This window comes from Cervus canadensis, chromosome X (genome assembly GCF_019320065.1).
Source record: "Cervus canadensis isolate Bull #8, Minnesota chromosome X, ASM1932006v1, whole genome shotgun sequence".
In the NCBI taxonomy this organism is placed as follows: domain Eukaryota; kingdom Metazoa; phylum Chordata; class Mammalia; order Artiodactyla; family Cervidae; genus Cervus; species Cervus canadensis.
This window is the reverse complement of record NC_057419.1, coordinates 132317070-132325741: the sequence shown is the minus strand read 5'-3', so window position 1 is coordinate 132325741 and position 8672 is coordinate 132317070. Positions and strand designations below refer to the sequence as shown.

The 8672-nt window shown below is 43.8% G+C and overlaps 1 non-coding gene across 1 annotated transcript; it reads left to right on the top strand.

Moving 5' to 3' along the window:
• The first annotated feature begins 6202 nt into the window (after positions 1-6202).
• On the top strand, positions 6203-6275 carry TRNAG-UCC. The gene has a single exon. It is a non-coding gene; the product is annotated as a tRNA-Gly (tRNA).
• Positions 6276-8672: the final 2397 nt, after the last annotated feature.

Sequence of the window (8672 nt, the reverse complement as noted above, 5' to 3'; positions counted from 1 at the left end):
TCCTCAGCGCTTTCTACACACGTGTTATCGATTGCCTCCAGAGGCAGCCATGTGTGATGCAAGAAACCGCATTCAAACTCGAGTTTTAGCACCTACCTCTTCAGCTAATTATCTGCCAGTGTTATTAGGCAAGTTGCCTCCCCTCCCTGGGCCTCAATTTACCTACAGACCGAAGGAGGAAAGGGTTTCGATTCCATAGACTCTTGAGGCCCGTTCCAGTTTCTAATTTGAGTGCAATGCATTGTGTGGTTTTTGCTGTGGGCGTGGCTGTTCCAAACCAAAGGGCAGGGACAGGATGCAGTCTGATGATCAGGGACAGAGGAGTGGCTGAGCAGCTTTGCACACTTGTGGGTGCTTCACTCCCTGACCTTCGATTTCCCAGACTGTTCACCATCCCCGGGCACCGCCTGTCCGCCCCCTGCCACACACACCACCGCCATTCCCGGCTTCTTTCCCAGGCTCTGCTTTGAAGCCAGAGGAAGATTTGCAGAGGTTTCGAATCTTCTTATTTCTTGCCCTCTTGACATCTGAGGTCTGAAAAGATCTTGCGTTGCCTGCCTAAGCAGGCTTCCGGAGGCTACAGCCTTCTGTCTTCAGGGGCTGGGGGCTGGGGGCCGGAGGGTGCCCGGAGCGAGCGCAGGCAGTCATTGTTTGGGTATTGACTCAAAGGAGCCGGAGCCACAACGCACAGGAAAAAAGATGAGCTCATGACGGCTAAATGAAAAGATTCTTATCTTGGAAACAGCGGTTTCTTATGCAAAACAGGGGGCGGCAATTTGATTGTGCCCCACGTACACATTCAACAACAGGGATTTCAAATGAAGAAGCTGTTTTGCATACATACGGGGAGCGGCCGTGGAAGAGGCTGTTCATTAATTAAAAAGGGGGGGGCGGGTGCTGAAAAACCCACGCTCGCACTTGCTGCTGAACCGAAATAATTCATTTGCCTTCCTCCCAGTCCCAGTTGATCAGCTGGGAGACAAATGTTTTTTCAACCGTAGCCACCTCTGGGGAAGGGAGGGGCGACAGAGGAGCAGGGAGGGCGGGAGAAGGTATGGGGTGGGGTGTCACAGATAACTACAGGAGCGGTGATCTCTCAAACACTTCTAGTTGGCCTTCAAATGTATTGTACTGAGGTGGGTGGTTTTTTTGGTTGCCTCCGCAACCTACCCACCCCAGGAGATTTACCTTCCTAGTTCTGTTTGATTTCCTATGAAAGAAGTCTGAGCACTTTGCCACTGTTGGGGTGGAGAGGAAAGAAGAGATAGGAAGAAGGCGAGGGAGGGAGAGGCTAGGAACCCTAACTACAGTCCCTCTATTTCCCCCCAGCTCTGACATGTGGTCCCCTGCAAGGATGGACTTGTGTTGTGGCTGTCCTGGAAATTCCAGAATATAGGTCGCCCACTGAATGGGTACTGTCACAAGTGGGGAGCAGGGTTAAGTGTGGTTGCAGGTGGGAGGCACCAACCCCTCCCACATAACTTTCCTACCAGCCAGACTGCCCTCCTTCTACCCCACAGCATCTTTTGATTTAGGAATAAGATTGGTTACCATTTACCAGACACTTTCATATACATTACTTCCTATGTTATCTCCCATCAGTATGTTACACCTGGGTGCCAGGCACTTTCACTTCTGTTGCTTATTTGAGCTTCTCGCCTACCCTAGGGTGGTAACTGGATATTATTGCTTGTCTTAGAAATGAGCAAACTGTGGCTTAGAGACATTAAATGGGTTACCCAGGTCACAGAAGTTGGAAATAGCAAAGCTAGGATTTGAACCCATATCGGCCTGATGTCAAAACCTGTGCCCTAAACTACTGTGCTTTGGTGACTGTTTACCATTTGCGCCATTCTTCCCTAAATAGTTAATCAACTATTAATCAACTGTTAATCAAAAGGCAAACTTCCCAAGGTTGGCATTCTGACAAACAGGGCAAGTATGAAAGTCCTTCCTGAGTGTGAGACATTCCCTCCCAAACACGAGTGCCTTCAGGATGGAAGACAAGCTTGGTAGGCCCTTTCTCTATCATAGGCTCATAATACTGTCAGGCGAGTCGCCTGACAATATGATTCCTGTTTTTTAAGTCAGGTTTATCAAGGTATCATTTGCTTTCTTTTTTTTTTTGGCTGCATCACACGTCACGCGGAATCTTAGTTCCTCGACCAGGCATCCAACACGTATCCCCTGCAGTGCAAGGGTGGAGTCCTAATCACTGGACTGCCAGAGAAGTCCCTATTGAGCTATAATTTTCATACTGTAAAATTCTCTTTTTTAAAGTACTGTTCAATGAGTTTTGATAAATGTCTTTACCAACACCAACACTATGAAGATACAGAAGATTTTCATTATCCACCAAAAGTTGTCTGAGCTCATTTGCAGTCAATCCCTTGCCCCATACCCAACCTTTGGCAACAACTGATCTATTTCTGTAGTTTTCCCTTTTCCAGAATGTTGTATAAATGGAATCATATAGTATATATGCTTTTGAGTTAGACTTCTTTTATTTAGCATAATGCTTTTGAGATTCATCCGTGCTTTAGTTCATTCCTTTTAATTGTCAAGTAATATTCCACAGGATGCCTCTCCATTTATTTGTCTTCTTTAATGTATTTCATCAATATTTTATAGTTTTCAGCATACAGATCTTACACATATTTTGTTAGATTTATCCTTGAGTATTTTTATGCTATTATAAATTGTGCTGCTTATTAAATTTCAATTTCCAGTTGATATACACCTGAGTTTTGTATACTGATCTTGTGTCCTATGACTTTGCTAAACTCATGTGTTGGTTCTAGTAGTTTTGGTGGACCCTTTGGGATTCTGTACGTACATGATCATGATGTCTGTAAATAAAAACAGCTTTATTTTTTCCTTTTCGATCATTGTGTCTTTTATTTCTTTTTCTTTGCTTAATTGCCCTGGCTAGAACCTCTAGAACAACGTTGAATGGAAGTGGCAAGAGCAGACATTCTTGTCTTGTTTCTAATCTTAGAGGGAATGCTTTTGGTCTTTTACCATTTAGTGTAATAGTATTACACATGTAGTAATACATGTATTACTTGGGCTTCTCTGGTGACTCAGATAGTAAAGAATCTGCTTGCAAAGCAGAAGACCCACATGTGGGGTTTTTGTAGATTCCTTTTATCAGGTTGGGATGTTCCCCTCTATTCCTGGTTTCCTGAAAGTTTCTATCATGAATGGATCTGCATTTTGTCAAATGCCTTTTCTGCATGAATTGAGATGTCCATGCAGTTTTTATTTTTCATTCTCTTGATATGGTAAATTACACTGATTGATTTTCAAATATTTAACCAGTCTTGTATTTCTGGAACAAACCTTGCTTGGTCATGGGATATTATCCTTTTTATGTATTGCTGAATTCAATTTGCTGATAATTTGTTGAGCAGTTCTTGGTCTGTGTTCACGAAAGATACTGGTCTCTAGTTTTCTTATAACGCCTTTGTTTGGTTTGGTATTTGTCTGGACTGGGTTTTGAATTGGAGTTATTTTTTGAGTGGAGGGGCTGAATTTAGAGCTGATCTGAGGCAACAGTGTTGTAAGAAGGCCAAGTTTCTCAGAGGCACTCAGTTTGCCTTCCTTTACTCTGCGGAGCCCCACTACTGACCTTTCTTCCCACAGCTGCTGCTCAGAGCACTGGAATTTTCTGTCTCCCTTCTCTGCTCCATTTCCAAACCAACAACAGGGTGCACAGATTAATAGAGACCTGCTCCCTATATGTAATAGTTACCTACTCAGATACACCAAACTTAAGGGGCCAAAGAGACCCATAGTCATCCCTCTGTTTATGCTTTGGGTCAGTCTGAATGAGCTCCAGGGGTGCCTACACACATGGTCACCAGGGTACAAGGAATGTTGAGGGGAGCTTGCCTCCAGCTTGTGAATGGGAGTGCTTTTCAAATCATCACCTGTCCTTGGCAAAGGTTTGAGAGTTCTCTGTAGTATCCTGAGTATTTAACAAGTGTTCTGATGCTGAGGAATGATTACAGCTGTACATAAAATAGAAAGATTAGAGTCTCAGTTGCCTGCTTAATATGGAAATGTATCCAGTTATGTGTGAGTGCTTTTAATGAAGTAACTTGCACTTGTGTTCCTTACAGTGAGAGTGACTGATGGAAAAAAAACACTCTATAACCCCATCAGAAATTAGCAGCCAGCAGGCCCTTTGTTGCACTTGCCTGGCCTGGGGCTAGGAGGCAGCAGGACTGGATTTTAGCAATGGCTTTACAGTTAATTTCCACTTTTCTGGGCAATAAGAAGTAGACTTCCTTATCCCCAACTGAGTTCAGAGAATTGTTGATGGATTGTGAAAGGACCTCAATCACTTACTGACTTTGGATTGGTTCTCATTCCAACATACAGTAGTGGATAAGGAAATAGCAGCTACCAGGCGCTGCGCTAAGCACTTTGCTTACATTATTCCCTTCAGTCATCACACCAATCTCGGAAGAGAGAACTTAATATACCCCTACTTTACAGATGGAGAAACTGAGGTTCAGGGAGGGTAAGTCCTTCACCTAACCTCACCTTGGTAAGTTAACAGTTATGTTGGGACTCGAATGCAGATTTCCATGGCTACAACTCACTGTCTCCCACTACTGAGGATGACGACACCTGTCTGAATTCTCTCACATACCTGTAAGGGGATGAGCTTGGAAGGACAATGAGCATTCTGTGATCTGTGATGAGGAGCTAGTTGCAGATGGTGACTAGGGTTGAGCACTTCCTTCTATACCCTACCACACACACACACTGTTCCCAGCCCTTCAGGAGAAGGACCATGATTTGAATTGCATCTCTTCTGAAGTCTGGTGTAAGAAGTGTGAGTGAATTCCACCTGTTATCTCTGTAGCGGAGAAGGGCCTTTTTCTTTCTCTACAGAGGCCTCTCAGTGGCTATGGGAATGTCACTCTGCGTCTCTAATTGGAAAAACAAATTATATACAGCACTTATGATGTGCTAGCCACTTCTCTAATCACTTTATACATATTAATTCCTCTAATCCTCACAACAGTCCTGTGAGAATCCTTATTATTCCCATTTTGCAGATGAATAAATTGAGACACAGAGATGTTAAATAACTTGCTAATGTTTCCTAGCTAATAAGAGGCAGATCTGGGATTTGAACCCAGAGTTTGGTGACTCTAGACCAGTGCTGGTCCATGGTAGCCATTAGCCACATGTAGCTATTTAAGTTGAAATTTAAATGAATTAAAAAATTTTTAATTCATTGAATTATTTAAAAAATAAAATTTAAAATTCAGTTTTTCAGTCGTACCAACCACATTTCAAGTGCTTAACAGCCACATGTGGCCAGTGGCTACCACTATAGGGTAGTGTATTTATAACACACTTCCATCATTACAGAGGGTTACATTGTGTAGCACTCAGCTAGATTCTGTGCTGTTAAATGGCTAAAAGGCATTTAAATGGTAGGGGCCTCTCAAAGAACTATATGAGTACAGCTCCCTGTGTTCCTGGCTTGGTCTCCACTTAATTTTCCAATTTTCTGTCCCATTCTCTCTCTCTCTCTCTTTTTTTTAGCTTGATTGGTGAAAGGAGAGCATTTTCAGCCTTTCTAAAAGCTCTGACCTAAGCCTCATCTGCTAATTCACCCCGCTGCCCCCTCCACTGCCCCAACCAATCTCACCTGACCTCAGACCCCTGCTGATGCCTTGATGTTTGAAAAGTCACAAAGCTCAGGACTTTGTGTGAAAGCCTGCAGACCCCTCTGGAAGCCTCAAGTCATGGCAGGGAAAGGAAAGATGCCAGGGGGGTGTTGGTTGTTAAGCCCCTTGCTACTTCTGTCTCTAGACTTTGGCCCTTATCAAATCAGTCCCATGTGCTACCTATAGGAAGAGAAGAAACAAAAGAGCTTCCAAAGAGAGTCACAGAATACAAGGCTTCAGCAGCTCTCCTTTGCTACACTGATTTATAGGCAATACCACAAAATTCCTCACAACTGGGGACAGCTGCTGAGTGATGGACAGTGATAACCAAAGGAGATTTTTGTGAGTTTTCAGAGGCCTAACAAAGTAGGATCCTCTTTATTAGCAGGTAGCTATCAATAGGGCAATGGACAAAACTCTATGTCCTTCCACCCCTAGAATAAATCTCCCTCTGGACCTTGCAGGAAGTCTGCGATGCTTCCTCCCCTTCAAAGTGAGAGTGTGGGGACTCCCTGGTGGTCCAGTGGTTAAGACTCTGTACTTCCAATGCAGGGCACCTGGGTTCGATCCCTGGTCAGGGAACTAGATCCTGCATGCTGCGACTAAGACCCAGTGCAGCCAAACAAACAAACAAACAAGAAAAGTGAGAGTGTGATGTTATCTTGTTGGCCAACACGCGAGTCAATGTCAATGGGGCAGAGTGTTGCCCCTTCTCCCCCTGCCCAACCCCAGGGCCCTGAGTCAAGGGTGGAGATGTTTCGATGAGTCGGGAGTAGTTTGCTGAAAAGTTGCAAATATGCCAGACACACTCCAGTTACTTCTCTCTTTAGCCTGGGGGTCCTGTCTGCTGGTTCAAATTCAGTTGGAAAGAAGGCTTGCAAAGGCTCTTCTGCGGCACAATGCCTTTCATAAATGGATATTTCTCAGGGCATGCCAGCACCAGGACTTCAAGAATGATAATGATCAGTTTTCAAAAAGAATGGAGGGGTACGGAATGGCTATTTGTGGGTAAGTCTTGGCTTCTGTGATTGATACAGCAGGTGCTTTGCTGTCCTGTCAACAGGAGGTGAGGGAGGGTGGTGGCCGAGGCAATTTATCCCACCAAGTACCCAGTGCCTAGGGGGGGAGGGGACTCGGAGAGCCTGTATCTGAGTCAGTGCTGTCCCCTCTCCTTGTCCCTGTTGCCCTCATGTGTGTTGTGTTGGCAAGGATGTGGAGAAAAGGGAACCATCATGCTGTCCCCTCTCCTTGTCCCTGTTGCCCCCATGTGTGTTGTTACAAACCTTGCAAGGCAAAAATCAACAAGTGTTGGCAAGGATGTGGAGAAAAGGGAACCATCATGCATTGATGCTGGGAATGTAAATTGGTGCAGCCGCTATGGAGAGCAGTATGGAGGTTCCTCAGAAAACTAAAAATAGAATTACCACACAATCCAGCAATTCCACTCCTGGGTATTTATCTGAAGAATGCAAAAACACTAATTAAAAAAGATATATGCACCCCTATGTTCATCTCAGCATAACTTATAATAGCCAAGATATGGAAACAACCTAAGTGGTCATTGGCAGATGAATGAATAAAGAAGATGTGACATATATATATATATATATATATATACACACATACACACACAGTGGAATATTACTCAACCATAAAAAGAATGAAATCTTGCCATTTGCAACAGCATGAATGGACCTACAGGGTATTATGTCAAGTGAAATAAGTCAGACAGAGAAAGACAAATACTGTATGATTTCACATGTATGTGAAACATAAAAAAATCAAACAAGAAAAACAAAGGCATAGCTACAGAGAACAGAATAGTGGTTACAAGACAGGGGAAGGGTGAGGGGGAGGGCAAAATGGGTAAAGGGGATCAACTGTAAGGTGACAGAAACTAAATTTTTGGTGGTGAGCATCCTGTAGGGCATACAGAAGTAGAAAAATAATGTTGTATACATGAAACTTATATAATATTGCTTCAATAAAAAATAAATCTAAAAAAAAAAACCTTTTCAAAATGCCTAGAAGGCCCATCTGAATAGTCATAACAAGCTCTCACGCTCAATTGACCCGCTGAGGTTGATAGAGCATTTTTGAGCCCTTGGTCTGTCTTTATTCTTAGGTGGCACTAGTGGTAAAGAACCTGCCTGCCAATGCAGGAGACGTAAGAGACCCCGGTTTGATCCCTGGGTTGGGAAAATCCCCTGGACAAGGACATGGCATGGCTGTCTAGGAGGAAGGGAGAATGTCAGTATCATCTCCATTTTTTTTGTTCTTTGTTTTTTTTTCCCCACGATTCATGGCTTGTGGGATCTTAGTTCCCTGACCAGGGCTCAAACCTGGGCTCTCTGCAGTGGAAGCATAGAGTCTTAACCACTGGATTGCCAGGGAAGTCCACATCCCCATTTTAATGGTGAGGAGATGGAGACTGAGAGAGGCCTCAAGGTTTCTTTGCAAGGTAGTGTTTGAGTGGTGCCTGACTGCAATCCCAGATATCAGGCTATCTTTCCACTTCTTAAAGTTTCTAGTAGCCCACCCTGCTGTCTCCCTTGCTTTTGGGAGAAAGGAGAGAAGTTTGGTTGCTAGGAAGGGAGGCACCACAGCTGGCGTGATGTGTTGTCATGGAGTTGCAGTGGATATAGGTGTTGACAGCATTAGTAGCTTCTGTGGGTTATCTTACGTCTCACTTATTTTTTTTTTCTTTAGCTTCTCCTTTCTAGCCCAGTGCTTCTCTTTTCCCTGGAGTTAGAAAGTCCCTACAGCAACACCCCCCACCCCCACCGCCCTCCGCCAAACTGGCCAAGGTCCAGCGAGGACAACATAGACACAGAAATCAGGGAATGTTCTGCAGTGCCTTGTTTTCTAATCTAGTTTAAAAAATTACTTATTATTTTCTTTCTTCTTTGTTTTTAAATTATTCCTTCCTTCATTCTTTCATCTTTTTTTTTTTTTTTTTACAAACCCTTGTGTTTTTTA